Source organism: Marmota marmota, unplaced genomic scaffold (genome assembly GCF_001458135.2).
Source record: "Marmota marmota marmota unplaced genomic scaffold, marMar, whole genome shotgun sequence".
Taxonomy (NCBI): Eukaryota; Metazoa; Chordata; class Mammalia; order Rodentia; family Sciuridae; genus Marmota; species Marmota marmota.
Genome location: NW_026000052.1, coordinates 114,410 through 141,996, shown reverse-complemented (window position 1 = coordinate 141,996; position 27,587 = coordinate 114,410). Strand labels below are relative to the sequence as shown.

At 40.8% G+C, this 27,587-nt stretch overlaps 2 pseudogenes; one reads left to right on the top strand and one right to left on the bottom strand.

The window, feature by feature from the left end:
• Positions 1–14,388: 14,388 nt before the first annotated feature.
• On the bottom strand, positions 14,389–16,969 carry LOC107159096 (annotated as a pseudogene).
• Positions 16,970–17,401: 432 nt separating this feature from the next.
• On the top strand, positions 17,402–27,333 carry LOC107159095 (annotated as a pseudogene).
• The last annotated feature ends 254 nt before the right edge of the window (positions 27,334–27,587 follow it).

Sequence of the window (27,587 nt, the reverse complement as noted above, 5' to 3'; positions counted from 1 at the left end):
GGGGGTGAGGTTCTTTGCCTCACCTCTGTTGGCCCCCAAATTTGGCCTTTGCTAGCAGAAGGGAGGAGGATGCAAAATGCCACAACACCAAGCCAATTGACGGCTCTTTTTGGAAAAATTGTGCCACCGATGACACCATCAGCAAAGATACCCCAGCACTACCACAATTTGCTGCACCAACAGACAGTTTACAATGCATACAAGTGATACATAGTCCAGGCAAGTTCTGCAAGCAGTTCAAAGCAGAGGAATCCATTAATATGTCCATTTCCTCCCAAAGTAAATCGACTCCTTGATCGAGCATCACTTGTTGAGTTACATTATTCATTGATGCATCAGTTTACACAGTTTGTTGTGATAGCTATCGCAGAAGCTGTAGTTCGGTTTTATCTTTGTCTTCACCGGCACTGGGATGAAGATAGGAATTCTGGCAATGATGGCTAAAAAAAAAATTATGTAAAATACCAACAGGTACTAAGAAAACAATTTTCTGAACAATTTACATTATCCTGAACAGAATTATTAAATATAATGAAAAGGAAAGGTGAAAGTAAACAAATAGATCTGTTAATCTCCTTTTTTGTTCACATTTTAAAACAATGCTCAACAGCAGTTTACCCAATTTAAATTAAACCATTTAAATCACGTGAATAATAAAAATATTTGGATCCATTTTTTCATGAGCGCTCCTCATATATGATATATGGACATATGCACATACAGACATATAACACAAAATGCAAGTGTGCACACATAATACAATACATACAACACATAACATAATAGTAAAGGCCTTGTAGCTTTTCACAGGTGAAATCTCCATTGCAATGTTTAAAAACTCCACAGTCAAAAAACAGAACTGATCAGAAAAACATTAACCTAGGTCTGTATGAGCTCAAAAAATAAAATAGAACTTCATGATGTGAGAAAGGGCAATAATAAAATAGATATTGAAAAAAAGCATCCTGGTTACCACCTAGGTTTGACTCTTCTTATGATATTCCATCCTTCTTCCTGTAACTTGCATAATGGGTCTGAAGGTATTCCCACAAGCAAGCCCCAAGGTTTTTTTTTTTTTTTTACATTTGAAATAAGCCTTAATAGTGTTCATTATTCATTAGCCTCCAGGTGTGGGAGAACCACTGTTGCAGATATAAGGATATCAGCTGTTATGGATTTGAGCCAAGTCATCTTCTTTTTGGTCTGTAGAAATCGCTTTAGTTAATCTTTCTGGAATCCAAATCGGCTGCTGTTCTCCCTGTGGAAACACATAAACAGACCCCCGACTCCAGACAATCACTGGGTCAGGACCTTGGTTAATCTCTCTGGAATCCAAATCGGCTGCTGTTCTCCCTGTGGAAACACACAAACAGACCCCCGACTCCAGACAATTACTGGGTCAGGACCTTTCCATTGTCCTGTTAGAATATCCTTCCAAAGTACCTTGGGCTTATGTACATTTTTTGGACACATATGCCTTTCCGCAGCACTAAGTCCTGATGAATCCAAATTTAAAAAGTTTAGAGTAAAAAGGGTTATTTTAAGTTTATCTTTGGGGAATATATACCCCTTCCCAATTCCTTCTTTTTGCTTTAATAAGTACATTTTAATAGTTTGATGAGCTCTTTCAACTATGCCTTGTCCCTGTGGATTGTATGGGATTCCTGTTATATGAGTAATGCCAAATGTTGAGCAAAATTGTTTAAAAGAGGTAGAAGTATAACCAGGGGCATTATCTGTTTTTAACTGTTTTGGAACACCCACAGTGGCAAAATTTTGTAAGCAATGAGCTATAACATCTTTAGTTTTTTCTCCGGCATGAAGGGAGCCCATCAAAAATCCAGAAGAAGTATCAACTGTAACATGCAAATATTTTAATTTTCCAAATTCTGGCAAGTGTGTGACGTCCATCTGCCAAATATGGTTAGGTATCAATCCTCTAGGATTGACTCCAAGATTAACTTGTGGTAAAAAGGTCACACAATTTTGACATTGTTTTATTATTTGTCTAGCTTGTTCCTTAGTTATTTTAAAACGCTTTTGTAAAGTATTAGCATTGACATGGAACTTTTTATGAAAATTTATAGCTTCTTCTAGTGTAGAGAAAATATGTATGTCATGTGTAGTTTTATCTGCTAAATCATTGCCCAAACTAAGGGCTCCAGGCAATCCTGTATGTGCCCTGATATGTCCTATAAAGAATGGATCTTTTCTGTCCCAGATTAGACTTTGTATAGTGGAAAGCAAAGAGAAAACAGTAGAAGAAGGGGAAATCCTACCAGCATCTTCAAGAGATACTATAGCATTAACTACATACTGACTATCAGAAAATAAATTAAATACAGAATCTTTAAACATCACAAAAGCTTGTAAAACTGCATTAAGCTCTACCTTTTGAGCTGATTGTTTGGGTACTAAAAATGTAAAAGTTTGATCAGGGGTAACTACTGCTGCTGTACCATTATTTGACCCATCAGTGAATATATTTGGAGCATTCATGATAGGTGTTTTTCTTGTCATTTTTGGAAAAATTACAGGATGCAATGACCAAAAAGACAATAAAGGATTAGATGGTAAGTGGTTATCAAATGAAACATTAGATTTGCACATGATTATTGCCCAAGTATTTAACTCATTAGCTAACTCATCAATTTGATTCATAGTATATGGAGTAATAATTTTATTGGGAGAAATTCCAAACACTCCCTTTGCTGCTTTTATTCCTTTGAGTATTAATTGTCCTACAGCCTCAGGATACCTAGTAAGAATAGTGTTAGGAGAATAAGATAAATGTATCCATAATAATGGACCTTCTTGCCAAAATACTCCTGTAGGAATATTTTTTGTTGGTAGTACAATAAATAATAAAGGCAAACTTATATCAATTCTATCCAAATGCATATTTTCCATATATGTTTCAATGATTTTTAATGCCTTTCTTGCTTCAGGCGTTAACATTCGGGGTGAATTTGGATCTGATGGACCTTTTAGGATATCAAATAAAGGTCCCAACTCTCCTGTTGGTATACCTAAATAAGGCCTTATCCAATTTATGTCTCCTAATAACTTTTGAAAGTCATTAAGTGATTTGAGTTGATCTACTCGTATTTGAATTTTTGGTGGACGGACCATGGTTGAGGATAATAGAACTCCTAAATAATTAATTGGAAAATTTAATTGTACTTTATCTATTGCTATCTCTAGATTATAATTTTTTAATAAGTTTGTAAGTGTGGCATAACATTCTAGCAATGTGTTTTTATCTTTGTGTGCTAATAATACATCATCCATATAGTGAAATATTTGTAGTTCAGGATTTTGATTTCTAAGTGGCTGGATTACTTTGTTAACATAAATTTGACACATAGTTGGGCTGTTAGCCATCCCTTGAGGGAGTACTTTCCATTCATATCTCTGATCAGGACCTTCATGATTCAGTGCAGGGATAGTAAATGCAAAACGTGGACTATCCTCAGGATGAATTGGAATTGAAAAAAAACAATCTTTAATATCTATAACTAAAACATACCAGGTTTTTGGCAAAGCAGACAATTGAGGAATCCCTGATTGAGCAGGTCCCATAATAACCATCTCATTATTAATGGCTCTTAAATCTTGCAATAATCTCCATTTACCAGATTTCTTTTTGATGACAAAAATGGGAGTATTATGGGGAGATACAGAAGGTTGTATATGTCCTTCTGCTAATTGTTGTTTGACCAGGTCATGGGCTGCTTGTATCTTTTCTTTAGTCAGGGGCCACTGAGGAACCCATACTGGTCTTTCTGATTTCCAAGTAATTTTTATTGTCTCAGTGGCCCTTTCTGAAAATCCAACCCATGTCTGTCTGTTCCTTGATCTATTTGTATTGGTGCTGCTATACCTTGTTCTTGTTTTTCTAATCTTTTTCCTTTCCTAAAACCTTGTCTAGTCATAATAGTGGGTGCATTTTGGTTGATGTTATTTGTTAATGTCAAACCTAATTGATCTAGGACATCTCGTCCCCATAAATTTACGGGAAGATGATCCAATACATATGGCTGTATAGTTCCTTCACATCCTTCAGGATCCTTCCAATCTAATACCATTGCACTTCTATGGGGATTAGTCGCCACTCCTAGGCCTCGAAGCGTTTGAGTGGCTTGTTGTAATGGCCAATGTTTTGGCCATTCTTGACGAGAGATGATGCTAAGGTCTGCACCTGTATCCAGTAGCCCATTAAATTCATGTCCTTGAATATTTAGTTTTAGCATGGGGCGAGAATCTAAATTTAAAGAAAGCATAGCCCAATCTACACCTGTGGAGCCTAATCCCTTGGAACCTCTTTCTACAGTACGACTGGAAAATTTATCATGTAGGCTGGGTATTATTAGTAACTGTGCTATTCTATCTCCTGGTGAAATTACTGATATACCCTTTGGAGAACTGGCTATAATTTTTATTTCACCTTCATAATCGGGATCAATTACCCCAGGACTTATCATAAGTCCTTTTAGAGTAGAAGAGCTGCGTCCCAATAATAAGCCTACTGTTCCTTTGGGAAGAGGTCCTTTCACCCCTGTGGGAATGATTTGAACTCCCATCTCTGGAGTTAGTACTGCTCTGGCGGAGGCGCAGATGTCCAACCCTGCGCTCCCTCTGGTTTGTCTGATGAGGGATCTGATGGACAATGTGTCCTGGGCACTACCCTGATGGGGTTGCTGGGTTCCTCCAGTGCTCCGTATATTTGTGGTTTTGGGCCCCGGAGCATTGGGCCCCCCTGTCCATTTTTTGGCAATGGAGCCCGATGCCTTTCTCCACGATATCGTGGATAAACACCTGGTCCTTGTTCGTTTTTTGATAATGGAGTACCCTCTATGGTGGTTTGAGAACGGCATTCATTAGCCCAATGTCTCCCTCTACGGCATCGTGGGCAAATACCTGGTATTCTACTCCTTTGATACCTAGTTTTGTTAAACCCTCCTCCAATGGGGCAATTCCTTTTAAAATGTCCTGTTTGTTCACAATTGTAGCATGTTCTTGGCCTGGCATCTAAAGCCTGTTTTACTGCAGCTGCCACAATTTGCCCTTGTTCATTAATGTCTCTGGCATCTAAAGCCTGTTTTACTGCAGCTGCCACGACTTGCTCTTGTTCATTAATGTCTCTACATAATTTAATATATGTGTTTAAATCTTCATGTTTCCATGGTCTAATGATATCTCTGCACCAACGATTCGCTTGCTCATAAGCCAGGTGTTTTAGTAATGGCATTGCTTGTTCTGTATTCCCAAAAACTCTGGTAGCTGTTTGAATAAGCCTATCTACAAATTCAGCATAAGGTTCATTAGCTCCTTGTATTACCTTAGATAATTGACCTTGTAAACCTCCATGTCCTTGTAAAGTCTTCCATGCCTTAATTGCATCTGCAGCAATTTGTGCGTATACACCAGGATCATATGCAATTTGTTGCTGCTGATCCTCATAAGGTCCCTTTCCTAACAACATATCTAGATTTCTCTGAGGATAACCAGCTGCTGCATTTCGCCTAGCCGTCTCCTTGCAAAATTCCTCATTGGCAACCTTCCATAACAGGTATTGTCCTCCATTTAGCACAGCTTTACACATATTAGCCCAATCTGCTGGCGTCATGTTCAAGTTGTTAATGGATTCGACCATGCTTACAGTGAAGGGTGCTTGAGGACCATAGGTTGTTACAGCCTCTTTTAGCTGCTTCACTGTTTTGAAATTTAAAACTTGGTAAAATCGCTGCCCTCCTGCCTCAAATACAGGGCATGTTAATATTTGAGATCTTGTCTCAGGATCCCAACTATCAACTGCGGGGGTTGGGGACCTCCCAGCATATGGAGGTGGCCTTGTTAGTTGGACACTTACGTCCTCTGGTGATAGAAAGGTGTTAGTAGCAGTCTCCTGTTGTAACTTTCCCCCTGATGGCTTTTTCTGTTTTACACTTTCTTTCTCTGTCTGACTAGCTTGAGAGGCCTTCTCTTTTACTTGAATCTTTTCCTCTGTCTGACTAACTTGAGAGACCTTCTCTTTTACTTGAATCATTATGTCTTCTTCTTCCTCTACCATTGTCTGAACTGAAGGCTTTGGACTAAGCAAACAAGATATGAACGTCCACAATGGCAATGTGCCAACTGGCAGAGTCCCTGGGCTTTTCTTTTCTATTCTTTTTAAATCTTCACCATGATGGTTCCATTGTGATATATTTAACAACTCCTCCTTAAAAAGCCATGGGCTACATTTTTGTATTGTATCAACGTATGCCCTGATTGTTCTTGATTTTACTGAGATGCCTCCTTCCTCTAACAATTTACTTAACACTCTTTCAGTTTGTTTTTTACTAATTTCTGATCCCGTATTTCTACTATAATACAACTCAACAAGATAACGCCTAACAAAACTGAAACTGAGTGAAACAAAATTGGAACAACACAAAATCATTATAATAGCCTCCTGAAATGTCCATCCGTCCTTTCTCCCTATCTGTTCCTCAGATGTGAGCGGTTTTTCTTCCATCTTACACATCTCCAGGGACAGGCAACTTAAAACAAAAGTGAAACAAAATAACAAAAGAAGAATCTTAAAATGGCTACCCATCCTCTTGCCCTGCCCTCAGGGGCGAGCAGTTCACTTACCCTCAGTCGCTCCCCGTGCGAGCCACCAAATGCCGCAGTCTGGCTGGGCACAATCAGGAGCCACTTGTCAAAAGAAACTAACTTTATTTTTAGAACCACACACGCCAAACAAAACAGCCTCTCAGGAAAAATCCTCAGAGCCTCAACTGCCACCACCGGCTTTCCACAAGCCTCTCTCTCCCACACAAGCCTCTCTCCACCTCCCACAATCCTCCTGCTCTTGAGGCCGATTGGCTGGGTCACGTGGGCGGAGCCAAAAAAAGTCCCCCAATGAGCAGCTCCGTGGTCTGAAAGGGCAGGGAAACAGTCCAATGAGCATCACCGCAGAGGAGCCAATCAGCTAGATGTTGCTGGGGCCGAGGAGCCAATCAGCTAGATGTTGCTGGGGCCGCTGTGAGCCAATCATCAGCCGGCAGCTGGAAGTTTGCTGGCAGCTGGAAGTTTGCTGGGGCCCCTTTGGCTGTGGCTCTCAACATCTCCCCCTCTCTGTTTAAACAACAAGCATGTGGCTTAGGGACCGTGTCTGTTAGGCAGTCCAATTCAACATATGGTCCTTACCCGTCATCGGATGAACTGACCTCTAGGCGTCAGCCTCCTGTCTTAGGTTGGTACCACTGCAATTGGATCATACCCGTCACTGACTACCGGTCCAGCATACAGCTATACTTGTGGATAGGCCTTTGCACCAGTGGGGGGGTGAGGTTCTTTGCCTCACCTCTGTTGGCCCCCAAATTTTAGACCATCACTAGTAGAGGAGGATGCAAAATGCCATGACATTAAGCCAATTGAGGGCTCCTTTGAAAAATTGTACCACCGGTGACATCATCAGCAAAAATACCCCAACACTACCACAAGTCGCTGCACCAACAGATAGTTCACAATGCATACAGGTGAGCTCACAATGTGTCCAGGCAAGTTCTGCAAGCAGTTCAGTGATGGCTATTGTAGAAGCTGTAGATTGGTTTTATCTTTGACTTCACCAGCACTGGGATGAAGATAGGAATTCTGGCAATAATGGCTAAAGAAAAAATTATGTAACATTACAGAAGGCACTAAAAGAAAACAATTTTCTTAACAATTTACATTATCTTTAAGAGAATTATTAAATATAATGAAAAGGAAAGGTGAAAGTAAACAAACAGATCTGTTAACCTTCTTTTGTGTTCACATATTAAAACAATCTTTAACAGCTGTTTACCCAATTAAATTAAACCATTTAAATCACGTGAATTAAAAAAAAATATTTGGATCCATTTTATCATGAGCGCTCATCATATATGATATATGGACATACATACATTCAAACATATAACACAAAACACAAGTGTGCACACATAATATAATACATACAACACATAACATTATAGTAAAGGCCTTATAACTTTTTACAGGTGAAATCTCCATTGCAATGTTTAAAAACTCTATAGTCAAAAAATAGAACTGATCAGCAAAACATTAACCTAGGTCTGTATGAGCTCAAAAAACAAAATAGAACTTCATGATATGGCAAAGGGCAATAATAAAATAGATATTGAAAAAAGCATCCTGGTTCTGTTGCAGATGTAAGAATAGCCAAACTGGAGTTTTGGATATCAGTTGTTATGGATTTGAGCCAAATCATCTTCTTTTTGGTCTGTAGAAATCGCTTTAGTTAATCTTTCTGGAATCCAAATCGGCTGCTGTTCTCCCTGTGGAAACACATAAACAGACTCCCGACTCCAGACAATCACTGGGTCAGGACCTTGGTTAATCTCTCTGGAATCCAAATCGGCTGCTGTTCTCCCTGTGGAAACACACAAACAGACCCCCGACTCCAGACAATTACTGGGTCAGGACCTTTCCATTGTCCTGTTAGAATATCCTTCCAAAGTACCTTGGGCTTATGTACATTTTTTGGACACATATGCCTTTCCGCAGCACTAAGTCCTGATGAATCCAAATTTAAAAAGTTTAGAGTAAAAAGGGTTATTTTAAGTTTATCTTTGGGGAATATATACCCCTTCCCAATTCCTTCTTTTTGCTTTAATAAGTACATTTTAATAGTTTGATGAGCTCTTTCAACTATGCCTTGTCCCTGTGGATTGTATGGGATTCCTGTTATATGAGTAATGCCAAATGTTGAGCAAAATTGTTTAAAAGAGGTAGAAGTATAACCAGGGGCATTATCTGTTTTTAACTGTTTTGGAACACCCACAGTGGCAAAATTTTGTAAGCAATGAGCTATAACATCTTTAGTTTTTTCTCCGGCATGAAGGGAGCCCATCAAAAATCCAGAAGAAGTATCAACTGTAACATGCAAATATTTTAATTTTCCAAATTCTGGCAAGTGTGTGACGTCCATCTGCCAAATATGGTTAGGTATCAATCCTCTAGGATTGACTCCAAGATTAACTTGTGGTAAAAAGGTCACACAATTTTGACATTGTTTTATTATTTGTCTAGCTTGTTCCTTAGTTATTTTAAAACGCTTTTGTAAAGTATTAGCATTGACATGGAACTTTTTATGAAAATTTATAGCTTCTTCTAGTGTAGAGAAAATATGTATGTCATGTGTAGTTTTATCTGCTAAATCATTGCCCAAACTAAGGGCTCCAGGCAATCCTGTATGTGCCCTGATATGTCCTATAAAGAATGGATCTTTTCTGTCCCAGATTAGACTTTGTATAGTGGAAAGCAAAGAGAAAACAGTAGAAGAAGGGGAAATCCTACCAGCATCTTCAAGAGATACTATAGCATTAACTACATACTGACTATCAGAAAATAAATTAAATACAGAATCTTTAAACATCACAAAAGCTTGTAAAACTGCATTAAGCTCTACCTTTTGAGCTGATTGTTTGGGTACTAAAAATGTAAAAGTTTGATCAGGGGTAACTACTGCTGCTGTACCATTATTTGACCCATCAGTGAATATATTTGGAGCATTCATGATAGGTGTTTTTCTTGTCATTTTTGGAAAAATTACAGGATGCAATGACCAAAAAGACAATAAAGGATTAGATGGTAAGTGGTTATCAAATGAAACATTAGATTTGCACATGATTATTGCCCAAGTATTTAACTCATTAGCTAACTCATCAATTTGATTCATAGTATATGGAGTAATAATTTTATTGGGAGAAATTCCAAACACTCCCTTTGCTGCTTTTATTCCTTTGAGTATTAATTGTCCTACAGCCTCAGGATACCTAGTAAGAATAGTGTTAGGAGAATAAGATAAATGTATCCATAATAATGGACCTTCTTGCCAAAATACTCCTGTAGGAATATTTTTTGTTGGTAGTACAATAAATAATAAAGGCAAACTTATATCAATTCTATCCAAATGCATATTTTCCATATATGTTTCAATGATTTTTAATGCCTTTCTTGCTTCAGGCGTTAACATTCGGGGTGAATTTGGATCTGATGGACCTTTTAGGATATCAAATAAAGGTCCCAACTCTCCTGTTGGTATACCTAAATAAGGCCTTATCCAATTTATGTCTCCTAATAACTTTTGAAAGTCATTAAGTGATTTGAGTTGATCTACTCGTATTTGAATTTTTGGTGGACGGACCATGGTTGAGGATAATAGAACTCCTAAATAATTAATTGGAAAATTTAATTGTACTTTATCTATTGCTATCTCTAGATTATAATTTTTTAATAAGTTTGTAAGTGTGGCATAACATTCTAGCAATGTGTTTTTATCTTTGTGTGCTAATAATACATCATCCATATAGTGAAATATTTGTAGTTCAGGATTTTGATTTCTAAGTGGCTGGATTACTTTGTTAACATAAATTTGACACATAGTTGGGCTGAGCCCAATCCCTTGAGGGAGTACTTTCCATTCATATCTCTGATCAGGACCTTCATGATTCAGTGCAGGGATAGTAAATGCAAAACGTGGACTATCCTTAGGATGAATTGGAATTGAAAAAAAAATCTTTAATATCTATAGATAAAACATACCAGGTTTTTGGCAAAGCAGACAATTGAGGAATCCCTGATTGAGCAGGTCCCATAATAACCATCTCATGATTAATGGCTTTTAAATCTTACAATAATCTCCATTTACCAGATTTCTTTTTGATGATAAAAATGGGAGTATTATGGGGAGATACAGAAGGTTGTATATGTCCCTCCGCTAATTGTTGTTTGACCAGGTCATGGGCTGCTTGTATCTTTTCTTTAGTCAGGGGCCACTGGGGAACCCATACTGGTCTTTCTGATTTCCAAGTAATTTTTATTGTCTCAGTGACCCCTTCTGAAAACCCAATCCATGTCTGTCTGTTCCTTGATGTATTTTTATTGGTGCTGCTATACCTTGTTCTTGTTCTCCTAATCTTTTTTCTTTCCTAAAACCTTGTCTAGCCATAATAGTGGGCACATTTGGATTGATGTTATTTCTTAATGTCAAACCTAATTGATCTAGGACATCTCGTCCCCATAAATTTATAGGAAGATGATCCAATACATATGGCTGTATAGTTCCTTCACATCCTTCAGGATCCTTCCAATCTAATACCATTGCACTTCTACAAGGAGGATTAGTCACCACTCCTAGGCCTCAAAGCGTTTGAGTGGCCTGTTGTAATGGCCAATGTTTTGGCCATTCTTGATGAGAGATGATGCTAAGGTCTGCACCTGTGTCCAGTAGCCCATTAAATTTATGTCCTTGAATATTTAGTTTTAGCATGGGGCAAGAATCTAAATTTAAAGACAGAATAGCTCAATCTACACCTGTGGAGCCTAATCCCCTGGAACCTCTTTCTATAGTACTACTGGAAAATTTATCATGTAGGTTGGGTATTATTAATAACTGTGCTATTCTATCTCCTGGTGAAATTACTGATATACCCCTTGGAGAACTGGCTATAATTTTTATTTCACCTTCATAATTGAGATCAATTACCCCAGGACTTATCATAAGTCCTTTTAGAGTAGAAGAACTGCATCCCAATAATATGCCTACTGTTCCTTGGGGAAGAGGTCCTTTTACCCCTGTGGGAATGATTTGAACTCCCATCTCTGGAGTTAGTACTGTTCTGGCAGAGGCGCATATGTCCAACCCTGTGTTCCCTCTGGTTCGTCTGATGAGAGATCTAATGGATAATGTGTCCTGGGCACTACCCTGATGGTGTTGCTGGGTTCCTCTAGTGCCCCGTATATTTGTGGTCATGGGCCCCGGAGCATTAGGCCCCCCTGTCCGTTTTTTGGCAATGGAGCCCGATGCCTTTCTCCATGATATCATGGGTAAACGCCTGGTCCTTGTCTGTTTTTTGATAACGGAGTACCCTCTATGGTGGTTTGAGAATGGCATTCATTAGCCCAATGTCTCCCTTTATGGCATAGTGGGCAAATACCCGGTATTCTACCCCTTTGATACCTAGTTTTGTTAAACCCTCCTCCTATGGGGCAATTTAAAATGTCCTGTTTGTTCACAATTGTAGCATGTTTTTGGCCTGGCATTCAAAGCCTGTTGTACTGCAGCTGCCTAGACTTGCCTTTGTTCATTAATGTCTCTACATAATTTAATATATGTGTTTAAATCTTCATGTTTTCATGATCTAATGACCTCCCTGCACCATTTATTTGCTTGCTCATAAGCCAGTTGTTTTATTAATGGCATTGCTTGTTCTGTATCCCCCAAAACTCTGGTAGCTGTTTGAATAAGCCTATCTACAATTTCAGCGTAAGGTTCATTAGCTCCTTGTATTACCTTAGATAATTGATCTTGTAAATCTCCATGTCCTTGTAAAGTCTTCCATGTCCTTACTGCATCTACAGCAATTTGTGAGTATATAGCAGGATCATATCTAATTTATTGCTGCTGATCATCATAAGGTCCCTTTCCTAACAATATATCTAGATTTCTCTGAGGATAACCTGATTGGCAACCTTCCATAACAGGTATTGACCTCCATTTAGCACAGCTTTACACATGCTAGTCCAATCTTCTGGCATTATGTCCAAGTTGGTAATGAATTCGACCATGCTTACGGTGAAGGGTGCTTGAGGGCCATAGGTTGTTACAGCCTCTTTAAGCTGCTTCACTGTTTTGAAATATAGAGCACGGTGAATTTGCTGCCCTCCTGCCTTCTCAAGTACAGGGCATGCTAATCTTTGAGGTCCTGTCTCAGGATCCCATCTATCAACTACGGGGGTTGGGGGCCCCCCAGCATATGTTGTCTCCATAGGTGGAGCTGTTGGTTGGACACTTATGCCCTCTGGTGATAGAAAGGTGTTAGTAGCAGCCTCCTGTTGTAACTTTTTCCCTGATAGCCCCTTTTCCTTTAAATTTTCTTCCTGTCTGACTAGCTCGAGAGACCTTCTCTTTTACTTGATCTAAAATGTCTTCTACCATAGTCTGAACCTCTAACAATTTACTTAACACTCTTTCAGTTTGTTTTTTACTAATTTCTGATCTACTATAAAGATAACGCAACCCAACAAGATAACACAAAACAAAACTGAAACAGAATGAAACAAAAACGGAACAAAAATTCATTGTATCAGTTTTTCTATTTTCTTGATATGTGTATCCATGGTTTACTTCTATCTCTTCCTCAGGGCCAAACAACTTCAAACCCTGAGCCAATCATTTCCCCCAGTTTGCCTGAGAATGTTCTAGGGACAGGCAACTTGAAATAAAAACAAAACAAAACAAAACAAAACAAAAACACATTGTTTTTTGAAATGGTCACCCATTCTTTCGCTCTCCTTCAGGGGTGAGCAATTTCACTTACCCCCAAGCTTCAGGTGTTCCCCACACGGGCCACCAAATGCCGCAGCCTGGCTGGGCACAAATAACCGAGCCACCACTTGTAGGTTCAAACAGCAACTCTTTATTTCCGAACTCCATCAGCACACTCCACACACGCTCCCCGGGAACACTCTCCCCCTCCACCAGGCTCCGCATGCACTCTCTTGGAACCCCGCAAGAACTCAACAGGAACTCCAAAGTAGCAGGCACCCGAGGCAGCAAGAGCCGCCCTATTGCTGGACAGCAAAGGTCTATATACAACTCAATACACAGCTTAACTTAACCATCATCATCTCAATGGCTCGCTGGCGTCACCTCTCAACCACTACTTCTGGCAAAATGCCATGCATCATCCTGACTAAGCTGTGGCCCTCAACACTTTATCTCCATTTAACTTGCTTGTAAAGTATTATGATGTACTGTGTATTTAAAATCAGCAGAATGGCAATATTACTTTATAATTTTTTAGTTTCCATAGTTGCACTTTTTTTTAAACACAAAAGAACCACATCAACAATGATAAAATTTAAGTAAGAAAAAAAAACTGTGGTTGTGTCTTATTTCTTTCATAATCATGAAAATCAAAGCCTTAAACAAAGCTTCATTGTGAAACAGTAATGCAAAATCAAATATAATGGCATACATATGGTGCCAAATGCTAAAAATTGTATTTTAAGCTATATATAAAGACTGCCAAAATTTGTTTTCTTTATAGTTCAAGAAATACAACTATAGGCTTTTGTCATAACCAGTTTAAACATTGTGTGTACTTCATTTTAAATGGGGGAGTCAAATGCTCTTCACTTTTGTTCTCTCTTTTTTGTTTTATTGTAGCATTTTGATTAAAACTGGTTAAGACACAAAATGTGTTGTTTAAATCTCTGAAATCAAAGAGGGATCTGAATTTCCAAAGTCCTCATTTTTCTTTTATGCTAAAATACAAAATGTACATAACTGCAGGCTCTCTTTCTCTGCAGATATTCCTAAATCTTTACTCTCTATAAAGAATAAGTTGACTCTTCTTTATTTAGGACAGCGGACTCCAGAGCAGCCTCACTGCGGCAGGCGCTGTCTGTACTTAGTGCATTTAATGAGGATTTGTATTGCACATTTTAGTCATTGTTCAAGGCACTCTCAGAATGGCTGGGGGCCCTGTTGTCCACTGCACTCCCATTCATCTGGGGCACTGGCTTCTCCTAGGCCATCACTCTGTTTTCAGCCAGGGACCCGTGTGAAGACGGCAGAGGAGTTTGGTTCCCCGGATTTTGACTTCAGCTCTTTGGCCACTTCTTCCGCTGAAGCAGCATAAGGAGGTCTGCCCTGAATTGCTCCCTGGCTTTTGTGACCTCCGGCATAGTGCCTTCCACCTCTACCAAACCTCCGCATCCCTGGGGTGGAAAGAACTCCTCTTGGACGCCCTCTTGCTGGTCCTCCCACAGAGACCACTTGCAATGGGAAAAGCCCTCGGCCCCCATGACCCGCCTGCTTCCCGCCCAGTGGGCACCAGAGTGCCAGCGATTTCTAGTTTCTCTCCCTGAGAAGGAATAGGCTGGACTCTGCCCTGGGACTTCCTAGTCCTGCTGCTGTCACTGCCTGAGAAGTCTCCACAGTGTCCCGATGCTGCCGCCGTCCAGAAGGCACTGAAGGGCCTGTTGCGACCCTTTCCTCATAGAGCCCAAAGCCAAGACTCCTGCCAAGCCTCTGCCCTTGCCCTGAGACGGGTTGGAGGAGATGTCCCCTTGTAAGCTGCCCATTCCTTCATGATCACTGGTGAGAATTCTGGTGGAAGTCTTTTTTTTTTCCCCCTAAAAGCAAGTCTCTCTGTTTTCTTTCTGCTTTCTGCCAAACTAAACAGGACTCTCTAAACATACTGACGGACTGGCCTATAGAGCAGGGCGGCCAGAAGCAGGTTTTTGTTGGCTTCATCTTCAATAGAAACAGCAATTTTGATTTCACCCTTCATCAGGATGTGGAAGATGTTTTATTTCTTTATTTTTAGTATAAAAAATAAAGAAATAAAACAAGATGTAAGCCCCTTCTTGTGCCTGTGCTCGGCCACTCTTAGCACCTCAGGTGTGACCGAGGGGGGGCAGGGGAGGTGTGGTGATGTCCATGTGGTTCCTGGTGGGCATCAACAGGAGGCAGGGGATTGGCTGGACTGTGCCTATCTGGCTCCCTTAGCCTTCTACTAGCTGGCTTCCTGAAAAGGCAGTGGGGGAACCTTCTACCTTTGCATTACCCTCATCATTGTCTGACGATGATGATGTAGAAGAGCCAGGGAAGTAGGTGGAATCCACGTGATTGGGGCTGCCACTCTGGGCTGGATTGATGGGCGAGGACCGCTCATACAGCTGCGTGTGCTTCCCCTCGTGAGGAATGCTGCTGTAGTTGTTCTGCTCTGTCAGGTTCTTCCCACTGGTATCCAGAGTGAGGGCCAGCTAAGTGAGGCTGTATAGGTATAGACCCTGGCCCTGAGCCCCCAGGGCTGGACTATTTCTTTATTTCTATGTGGTATTGATGATATAACCCAGCACCTCGCATGTGCTAGGCAAGTATTTTCCCATTGAGCCACAAAGCCAGCCCACATTTAATCTTATTTTAATAAAAGTTTTTTCTTTCTTTCTACCCATCCCCCCCTTTTTATTCACCCTCCAATCTATGTGACTAGAAAGGCCTAGAAAATGATACTGCCTAATGATAATTCTGGTGTTTGAGGCACTGGGTTTTGGCAAGATTCCCACCCCTTGCTCAGTTTTGAAGTATCCTTCTGTATACTTTGAATTCTTTATAAGAGCCTGTAGCATTTTCATAAAACAATGCAATCAGTTTCCCAACATACGGCACTATTTTTGAAAGGTTGGGGGAATGACAGGATGAGAAAAGCATCTGGCATAGTGTGGTTTTGTGATTCTGAGAGGACACAAATTTCTTTATGAGGTCACAAATGGTGTTCTTACCTAAAATGTCCTTTCCTTTGCTCTTTAGCAAATTTCTACTCATCCTTCAATACCTAGTTGAATGTCAAGAATTCATATTCCCAGCCAGTACCTATACCCGCCAACCGGACCCCTTCTCTGAAGATTTAGAATCTGAGCAGCGACAAAGTGACAGCAGAAAGACTTACAGTGTGCTCATATAGCAGCAGGCTCCAGGAAGGACTATATAGGGGTTTTGGGCACTGAGATCACCTGGCAAAACCCAGCTCCTGGTTTTATTGAACTTTGCCATCAGGTTCCCTTGACCTCCCCAGTGTCATCTGGTGCATTTTTGAAAGCACCCAGTTCAGTTTCTGCAGCTTGAAACCCAAGTCCCCAACTGCTGCCCTGTCTCTACAGCACTGAGTCAGGCTGTCAGAATAAACCATAGTTATACATAAGTCATTATAAAGAGGCTTTTTCTTCTGAGACTGAACCTTGAGAAAGATGGCCATGATCAGACACCTCATTCTGACATGCCCCAGGCTGGCTGGAGAAGAGATCACAGATGACTCTTGTTTGCCAAGTACCTGTGCCCATCCTGGGCTGAAAGGGTAAGAGAAGGTGCTGAAGGCCACAGAGCTAAAGAAAAGCAGAAGGCCATGTCCTTTGCAAACATGCTTTTTAAATTCTGGCTGGGCTCTTCCACATAAAGGGCAGGGACCTTGCTAGTTGCTTGCCAGTGTCTCTTCTGCATCCATAATACACAGACAGTGCTGAAAACATGCTCACATTTATGCAAATAAAGTATTATCATCAGCTAAATTTTGTAAATGGAGATAGTCTGACTCAGGTTAGCAAAGTGGTTCAAGGTCAACCATTGGAGATGTGGGGTCCAAACGTGACCAGAGCCCAAATGTAATTGTCCCTTAGACTCAGTGGTGTCACAATCATTGGCATCTCTGCAAGATTCCTTTCATTCATTTCAGATGAAGTTTTCCAGGAGCAGTGGAAAGGCCAGGTGACCCAGGTGGCTGGTGTAGGAGTGAACTTGATGGAAAAGCATAGCTAACGAAGAAAATCAGAGCCATTTGGTATGCTAGTGGATGTTGGTGGAATTGAGCCAAGCCAGACAGCAAAGGTTCCACAGCTAGAGGAAAAAACCTGCAATCCCAGAGAGTTAAATAGGTCAGCGGAGGATGAGCCACGTGGACAGAATGCAGAGGATCAAATAGGTAGAGTGGGCGTGGCTCTGCAGAACAGTGCAGGTAAGAGGCCAGATGCTGGGTGGAGCCTATGAAAAAAAGTGGAGAGGACCTAGTGGGGCTTAATTGTTTGGCAGAGCTGATGAGGCAGAGTCAGGCTGAGTGAGTGGAGCCCAACCCATAAGAACAGTGGGCGGGGAGAAGACAGGGGAAGCACGTGGGAGGCAGCCCACTCAGGACCCCTTATGTGAAGCCTAGGAACCAGGAGGTGCAGTGGCGCGGGAGCAGAGGGCATGGTGGGTGCATCCACAGGAGGCCAAGGGAGTCAGGAGAGGCATCCGTTAATTCTGTCAGGAGTCACTGTTGACCCAGTGAGGAAGAAGGGTCTTTGTGCTCTGAGATAGAAATGTGACCTCAGGGTCTGCTCCACAGGAGGCCTCAGTTTTCCCACCTACATATTGAGGCAATGGAGGGAGGCTGAAAAAGCCACAGCACAGCCTTTCTTGGCTCCTCCCTCTCACGGGATGCTGTGCACTTTCCATATTTTCAGGTTGGTTGGGTTCCATGGGGTTTCTGGAAGGATTCCTGGTGATATTGCCTGAGACACTTTGTTTTGGGAGAACAACATTTTTTCCAGAATGTTCACAGAGACTTCTCTTGGTGCCTGCTGTGTACATACTGAGACCTGGAGGTCCCCAGAGGGTAAGCCTGTGATGCAGCCACCACTTGCTGGAGCCTGGTCTGGATTGCACAGTCCACTCCACTGGCTCACAGGTAGGGGTTTCCTAGCACCTGGGCAATGAAAAAAAGATTGATGGGGGAGGAGGCCTCGACCCTTTCCAGAAGCGACTTTGGGAAACTCCCTACATCTGTAAAGTAGGACACTGGAGGAAGGCCAAGCCCCAGCTTCGTGATTCTCTAAAAGGCAGTTTGGCATGGATGGGGCAGGGGATCTGTTTTTGACACTGTTATCATTTAGGTTTTTTTTCTTTTAAACATTTATTTTTTAGTTGTAGATGAACACAATACATTTATTTTATTTTTATGTGGTGGTGAGGCTTGAACCCAGTGCCTCATGCATAATAGGTGAACACTCTACCTCTAGGCATAACCACAACCCTTATTTGGTTTTATATATGGAAACAGAACCCCTTGCATTTTAAAATAAAACTATTAACACCAGGCTTTGTTCTAGGCAAAGAGGACATAGGCATCAACAAAACAGCAAGGAACCTGTACTCCTATACTTGTGAGGGCTACTATTCCCGAAGTCTGACCCAAGAATTCAAGCACTAAAGAGACCTGGAGTACTGACCCCTTCTATGCATCTGATCTAAGGTTACCATCCATGAATGTTTTACCTTCTCAATTATTCTAAGACACCCCTCGCCATGTCATTTACCTGCCCCAATCCTTTTCTACCTGTGAGATAAAGGCCTCCTTAGGAAGCCTTCCATTTCTTGCTTCTCCAGTTGAATTTCCCCACCCCTTATTTAGGTTTCAACAATTCCTGTCTCATCTCTACTTGTACTTAGGGTTCTGCTTAACGTGGGTACTTTCATTGTTAGACGTGCTAACTCCTTATTAGACACTAGATGGCACCAGAACTATACTTTTGACTTTTTTCTGGCGTCCACCAGAGTATTTGCCTACTCATTGGCTTACTTGGTTACTAATAATTTTAGAAAGCCCTCCAGTACTTGTTTTACAAGCAGCTTTTTAATTTTTTCATACAAATCTTCATTAATTGTATGTATGAAATTAATCATCCAGCTATGGAAGGGAGGATTACACTCACCATCCAGTGTGCGTGCGTGTGTGTGTGTGTGTGTGTGAACATATATATTTATATACATTTTTTTTTCAAAATTTTATTCAGAAGTGGGGTAAGAGTTTCAATTCAGTCATGGCCTCTTCCTACTCCTGTTGTGCCTGGGATGTTTCAGGAGTCCTTACTAATACTGCAGATATTTCTTTCTCTTTTCTATGCTGTGATTATTATAAGCCAATAAATAGAATAAATATATTTCAGAGATGTCAAGTGTCATCTCACTTGTGGTTGTCCATTGGGCATCTGTAGGCATCAGAGAATAATCGGTGCTTTTTGGCAAAAGCAGCTTTTAAGTCTCTTGATATGAAGAGGATTTGTGGCCATTTAGCAGAACTTGTCTTCATGGATATGATTTTCAATAGAATATGCATTATATAGCATGATGGCATAACTTGGTAACAGGAATAAAAGTGGTTTAATCTGATTGATTTATTTATAATTATATATTTAATAGATATTTAATATACATATAATTGTATACTTATATATTTATAATTTTAAATATATGTCTCTCTCACACACACACACACACACACACACACACACTCACTCACACATATGTTTATAATATTGTCTTTAGAATAAGCAGGTTTGGGGGATGGATTGGGGTGAGTGTAATGGTGAAAGGACCAAGGACGATTGCTGAACTTAAGCACTCTAGGGTACTTGCTGATACCCAATCCTGTATGGGGCAGAAAGACCGCATGAGGCTAGTCTTGAGGAAGGCTTTTGCGTTGATGTTTGTGATTTCTCTTAGATATCCACATGAACATGTCTGAAGGTGAGAGGAGAGGAGTGGGAAGAAAATGGATATTTGGAGGCAGGGGAATGTGGAAAATACTGCCATGAGACTTAGCATAATCCTGGGTGTGGGTGAAGACATAGAAGTACAGGGAGTTTCTCTGAGCTGGGGACACACCTATATTTAGCAATGGAAAAGAGAAGTCTATGAAGGAGAGGGAGAGTGAGGGCATCCAGTTAAGGAGATAGAAAACCAGGGAAATGTAATGACGTGGATTTCTGGAAGAGATGATTGTAAAAAGTAAGGCAGAACCTCTTGTTCTAAAAACCACTAAAAAGTGAACTACAGGGTGACAAAGGAGGGACCTTGAGATGTAGTGCCCTAGTGGTTTCTGATGATCTCAGTGGAGCCCCTGTTCTCATGTGGTGAGAACTGAAGACAATTGGATGATTTATGGAAAAATTAAGGTCAGCATAGTGAAAGCAGTAGCTGGAGATTGTTTTTTGGATTGTGTACAATGAGATAAAGGGAGACTCAGCCAGATGTTAACAATTATGGTCTCTGAGATGTGGGGAGAGTTCATTTCTGCAAATGCTTGTTTGTGGCTGCAGAAATAATTTTTCTATTACCGTGTTTGCCACCTACAACCTAGAGTTGATTTTTTAAAAGTAATATGGAAGCCCAATAGTAGTTTTTTGAGAGTAGGAAGGGTGCTGGGGCAGGACAAGGGATAAAAGTAGAAGATAGATAATTAGATACAATCACTGTGTACCATGCATTTGGAAATATTATGCTTGATTCTATTAACATGTGCAATAAATATTTGTTAATTATAAACAAATTAAAATTAATTATTCTGTTTGATTACTGAAAGGTAGGCACTCAACACTGAGGGAGAGCGTAGTCTTATGGTTTGTTCCCTGCATGTGAAAATGGTCATTGTCAGTTACCTGTAAAAAGAACTGATTAAATAATTTTTGAAGGAATAGCATGGATTTGAAATGCCTTGTTGTCACAGCATGATGAGGTTACCTGATGGTCACTGAAATATTTGAAGCGCTATAGTCCATCCATTGTCAAGGTAGTTTGTGCCAGGTTCATCCTTTGGGAATGTAATACTTTCCCCTTATTCCTTAACTATTTGTTGCATTTAAGTCACTGAGTCTGCCCACTCCTAAAAAGACAAGGATGCTAAGCTCCACATGAAGGAGGGGATGCTATTCTCCTGTATTGTTTTGAACTCTTCTATATGAAAGATTTGTCTGTTCCCATCACTTTTTGTCTATGAAGTCAATTATTTTTATCACTAAATACATATGAGTTTGTTGCTTTCACTGATATTTTACTGTTAAAGGTTTTTATTTTATTGCTCATCTTTTTTTTCAGCTTTCACTCTTTCAGGATCTTTTACTTTAGTTCTTATGTCATTTGTCAGGCATCCACATGTGGGACACCTTGGGAGACTCTCCTCCTACTCTTTCTTCTCTTCCTCCTTCTATGCTCAGGCTCATCTTTTAGTTTATCTTACCAGATCAGAGAATCAGCATCTTCTCCGGTGAAGTATGCTCCTTTTTACTGGTATTGTTAGGGCAACTTGTGTAATTTGTCAGGCCCAATGCAAAATGAAAACTTAGAGTCCCTGTCTAAAAGCAGGTGACCTGTGCCATTGACAGCATGCCACAGAAATCTATTTCTTTCTTCTGTGATCTCTTCACATGTCATAGTACACTTTATCTGTGTTTTAATTGTCCTTCTTATTACAGCATTTTAAATTATTAGCAAGACTTCTAACATTTATCGTTAAGTATGCCATATCAATTCTAAATGCAAACTTACAAGTAAGTCATATTGTAGCGCTTGCACATCCATGTTGTGTTCATTAATGCCAAAGCAGTGAATGTGTTACACAGAACCAGTGCAATAGTTTTTACTACACTTTGATAACTGTGGACAGTTTCTCCAACTGATTTGTAAATGAGTTTGAAAGAACTGGAAGAAAAGTGACTGCGGATCACCCTGCTTTCCCTTTCCCTTCACATCCTCAGCTGGAGAGGTGGGCTAACACAGAGAAGTGCCTTGAGTGACAAAGCTGTCTTCTTTCTGTATTTTAATCTAATTCTGGTGGACATTCCTGTGTGGCCTCCCTGGGTTTCAGCACCCTCCCTTTTTTTACTTATTTGTGGTTGGAACATGGTCTCATAGCTCCCATATTTCCTTGGCCCACTGGACTTCTGTGATTATGGGAATGAAAACTCAATGTGCATGAGGTGGCCAAATGCAGTACACCTGCAGGTTACATCTATGTGCTGGGTTCATACCTGTGGTCCATTGCCTTCTTGGAATTTACTTATGAAAAATAAGTAGTAAGATAAAATCAATAAAAATTATGATAGCAACAGCAGAATATTCAATCAAGGACAGGTCCACTTTGAGCAGAAATCCTGACTGTGTAGGAAGAGCATCATGGGGCTAGTCCACCTTTCCCTGCCTTCTGCCTCCTCCTCCTCTCTCTCCATCATCCTTCTCTCCCTTCATCCCTTCCTTCCTTCCTCCCTTGCACAATAGTAAGAATACTAAGTAGGATATATGCACTCTGAAAACATAAGTGAACATTATAGTATTGTAAAGTTTAAGTACAGAATTATTCTGCAAATATCTAGAAGTTGTTTATCTTATACAATTGAAATTTTATATCCATTGAAGATTCAGCACCCCATTTTACCCTAGCCACATTTCTTTGCAAACAACATGCTACTCTCTGTTTACATTTTTTTTTTTTTGCCACTAGAGATTGAATCCACAGCACTTAACCACTGAGCCACATCCCCAGAGTTTTATTTATTCATTTATTTTAAATTTAGAGACAGGGTTTGACTCAGTTTCTTTTGGCCTGGCTAATTTAATGAGGCTGGTTTTAAACTTGTGATCCTCCCACCCCAGCTTCTGAAACCACTGGTATTAAAGTATGTCCCATTGTGCCCAGCTCGCTGACTGGTTTTTTCTCAAGTTTTTTATTTTAATAGAGTCATAGGGATTTTCTTGTGTGTTTTAGACTTTACACTTTTCTCAGGTGATGTGTAAGTAATTTCTCTCATTCCAACAGTTGAGTCTTTTTCCTTGTTCATGCTTACTGTGCTGTGCAGAAGCTTTTGGTTTAGTGAAATTATATTTGTCTGTTTATGGTTCTGTCCCCTGTCCTTTTACTGTCATAGCCAAAGGACCATTTCCTAAAGCAATGTTGTAAAGTGTTTCTTCTGTGTTTTGTTTTTATTGCTCACAAACTTATGCTCTTCTTTCTTTTTTTAAATTTTAGATTGAAAAATAGCGACTTCATCTACTTGTGTGGTATAGCATGATATTTTAATACATGTAACACTGTGTAGTGATCAAATCAGAGAAAGATCATATCTGTCACCTTAGTAGGATGGGAAGAGATTGGTAAATGGGACCCCAGTATTTTCTTTCTTCCCCATGTAAATATTAAGTATCCTCATCACCATCTGTTAAAGAGACTATCCTTTATCCATTCTGTATTATTGGCCCCCTTCTCAAAGATGAGTGTGAAGTGAATGTGTGGGCTTATCCTTCTTCTCTTTTCTGTGCATTGGTTTGTATGTTGCCTTCTATTTCAGTACAACAGTGTTTTAGTTCTTATAGTTTGTAATTTGTTTTATTCTATCTTTTTTTGCATTTGTTACAATTAGCTATATATAACAGTATAATGCATTGACACAGCATATATAAATGAAGTATACCTTCACATTTTTCTTGTTGTAGAATTTTCTTGATGTAGAATTGCACCAGTCATGTAATTGTATAAGCATGCAGGGTAATAATATCTGATCCATTTCATAATCCTTCAAAACCTCATACCTCTTTCCCTCCCTTCACTTCCCTCTCTCTAATCCAAAGTGCATTTATTCTTCCCTAGTGCCTTCCATTGTGAATTAGCATCTGCACATGAGATAAAATATTCAGCCTTTGGAAGTTTGCTATTGGTTTATTTAGCTTAGCATGGAATTCTCAAGTTCCATCCATTTGCCAGCAAGTGGCATAACTTTATTCTTTTTAGGGTTGAGTAATATCACACACACACACACACACACACACACACACACAAACATATATATCACATTTTATTTATTCATTCATCTGTTGAAGGGTACCTAGGTTGTTTCCATAGTTTAGCTATTGTGAATTGACCTACTCTACATTGATGTGGCCACCAGCAATGTATGAATGTACCTTTTCTTCCCCATCCTCATGAAAAGAATTATTTCTTGTATTCTTGATAATTGCCACTATGACTACAGTGAAATTAAATATTGAAATAGCTTTGATTTTCATTTCTATAATTGCTAAAGATTATGGTCTGTTTTATGTGTTTGTTGATCAATTATATTTCTTCTTCTGTGAAGTGTCTGTTCAGTTTCTTAGTCCATTTACTGATGGGTTATGTATCTTTTTTTTGGCATTGTTTGTTGAGTTCTTTATATATCTTGGAGATTTGTGGTGTGGTGGTAAAGACTTATTTTCTCATTCTGTAGGCTCTCTCTTCATGTTATAGATTGTTTCCTTTGTGAAGAATAAGCTTCTTTCTTTGAATCCATCCCATTTATTGATTCCTAATTATATTGTTTGTGCTTTAGGAATCTTGTTCAAGAAGTCAGGTCCTAAGCTAACATGATGAGGATGTGGACCTTCTTTTTTTCTGTTAGTCACAGGGTTTCCATTCTCATGTCTAAGTCTTTGATCTACTTTGAGTTTATTTTTGAGCACAGTGAGATATAGAGGTTTAATTTCATCTTTCCACATATGGATTTCCAGTTTTCCCAGCACCAATTGTTGAAGAGGCTATCTTTTCTCCAATTTATGTTTTTGGCATCTTTTTCTAGTAGGAGATTGGTCTACATGTCTCTTGGTACCTTTTTAAAAATTCTTTAAAACTATTTCTCTGTAGTATAGTTTTAGGTCTAGTATTGTGATGCCTACTGATTCACTCATTTTGTTGAGAATTGCTTTGGCTATTGTGGCTCTCCTATTTTTTTCAAATTAAGTTAATGATTGCTTTTTCTAGTTTTATGAAGAATGTCATTGGAAGTTTAAAAGGAAGTGCATTGAATCTGTATAACTACTTTGTTAGTATGGCTGTTTTGACTATGATCATTCTGCCTATCCAAGTGCCTGGATCATCTTTACATCTTCTAAGATCTTCAATCTGTATCTTTAGTGTTCTGTAGTTCTCATTGTAGAGGTATTTTAACTCTTTTTTAGATTGATTCCCAAGTATCTTGTTTTATTCTTTTTTTTTTTTTTTTTTTTGAGGCCATTGTTAATGGGGTGGTTTTCCTGATTTTTTTTTTTTTTTTAACAATGGATTCATTGTTAAAGTATAGAAATGCATTTGGTTTGTGGGTGTTTATTTTGCTGAATTTATTTATTAGTCAAGAAAGTTTTCAGGTGAATTTTTTGGATTTTCTAAATATAGAAGCATATCATTAGCAAATAGTGATAGTTTGAGTTCCTCTTTTCCTACTCGTTTATCTTTAATTCTTTCTTCTAATTGTTTTGAATAGAGTTTCAAGGATGTTGTTGAATAGAAGTGGCAAAAAAAAAAAAAAAAGTGGCAAAAAAAGGGCATCTTTTTTTTTTTTTTAATTTTAGAGGGAATGCTTTAAATTTTTCTCCCTTAAGAACAAGGTTTCTGAGGAGCTGCTGTAGGAGGGCCAGGCCCAGCGGCCCAGCCACTCCCCCACCTCCTACCGGTGCTTTGAGGTGGGGGGAGCCAGAGGATGGAAACACCCCTCTAAGGCAATGAGGCCCAGAGCCCGAGCCCAGGCGGTAGCACCAGTGGCCATGGCCACAACTTAGCGTCCCAGGGCTGCTTGTTCCCTGGGCGCCCCAGAAGCAGGCGCTGACACTGAGCCTGAGCAAGCAGGTGTTGCGGCTCCAGACAGCGGCTGCGCCACCTCAGCCTCCCTGGCGGGATGGGCGCCCCCAGTGCGGTGGCCCCCGGCCTCTGCCCTCCTCACCCTCACCGGCTTGGAGCTGCTCAAGGTCGCCTCTCCTGAGCTCGCGCGCCTCATAATCCACTCCAAAGGGCTGGCCACCACCACAGGACACACACGCAGTTCCTCTACCCCAAGGTGACAGCCAGGGAGGAGCAGGAGTTCACCGAGGGCTTTGTGAAGGCCCTGGAAGATTTGCACAAGCAGAACCAGCTTGGCGCCGGTAGGTAGGGCAGCCTCTGCTGTGGCACTGAAAGAAGACCCTCTGGCACGGCATCCAGCGCCTGGCCCCCCATTCACCCCACCTCGGCGAGCTGGCCACAAGGAGGCACCGCTCTAAGCTAACCTGAGCAGCTAGCGGGTGGCTCGCAGGGGTGCTGGGTGCTGCCACTGTGGCGGTCACCGCTGATCCCATTCCCTTCCCACCGCAGCTGCCCCCGTAGCACTGGGGGCGCTGCACCTGGCAGCGCTCAAGGACGAGCCACAGATGGTGGCCGATGTGCCAAGCTTCTGCGAGAGCCCAACCCTGTGGCCCATCGAGGTGGACACGCAGGAGCCAGATCGCAAGAGGCTGGGCAAATGCATGGCAGCTTCCAAGTGGCACAAGCGCAAGCTGGAGCGCATCTCGAACGTGGAGGAGAAACTGAAGACACTCAAGAGCCAGATCAGGAGCCTGCTGAGCGAGCAAGTGGTGCAGCTCAAGCAGAAAGTTATCAGCCACATCAACAGCGGATGCCAGCTGCTGCCCCAGCACCAGGTGCCCACATACTGAGCCCGAGCTCGGGCGCCGCCTCCCTCCTTGAGGAGCGGGCTCACGAGGGGCGGGGCATGGGTGCCCCAGACTTGGAGAGCGCCCGGTCCTGGCGACCCCCTCCCCCGAGGGTGCCCAGGTATATCCCCGGGGGTACCCAGAACTCAGAGAGGGCGCCCTGGACTTCAATAAGCTGGACCCCCTGCTCCCTGGGCGCATGACACCCCCGCCCTTCCTCGAGCTGCCTCTGTCTGCCCCCGCCCCCCGTGTTGCACAAACCCCAGAGCCTGGGCTGTCCCTTTGTACACACCACTGTGGAAGGGGCTCTGTGGGGCGCAGCCACCAACCACCAGCCTGCCTTTTCTTTTACTTTTTTTTTTTTTTTGCCATTGGAAGAAAGAAGAACAAAGTGTTCGATTCTGCCCTATTTATGTTTCTACTCGGGAACAAATGGTTGTGTGTGCGTGTGTGTTTCCTTGTTTTTTTTTTTTTTTTTTTTTAAGAGATCCACACCTAGACACATTATAATGTAGATGTCCAACATACAGAATAAGGACAGAATTTTAAAAGCTACAAGAGAAAGGAAGCAGATTACATTTAGGGGTAAGCCAATCAGGATAACAGCTGATCTTTCAACACAGACTCTGAAAGCTAGAAGATCCTGGAATAACATATTTCAAACACTGAAAGAAAATGGGTTCCAACCAAGAATTGTGTATCCAGCGAAATTAAGCTTCAGGATGGA